We start from the raw sequence: 210 nt of genomic DNA on the forward strand, positions 1-210 counted from the left end.
CGCAGTCCGGCCCCCCAGCCCCGGGGAGGGGAGAGAGGGCGGGGTAAGGGAGCCGGCCGGGAGCCATCGCGAAGCGAAGGGAAGGGAAGCGCGTTTCTCTAAGAAGCGGAGCCCGTCCATCCCCCCCGGGTCGGGGCGGGGGCGGCCGGGGCTGGGGCGCCGGTGGCCGCATCCCGCCCCGCTCACCTGGTGAAGAGGAGAAGGCCGGGC

Source organism: Aptenodytes forsteri, unplaced genomic scaffold (genome assembly GCF_000699145.1).
Source record: "Aptenodytes forsteri isolate BGI_AS27 unplaced genomic scaffold, ASM69914v1 Scaffold193, whole genome shotgun sequence".
Taxonomy (NCBI): domain Eukaryota; kingdom Metazoa; phylum Chordata; class Aves; order Sphenisciformes; family Spheniscidae; genus Aptenodytes; species Aptenodytes forsteri.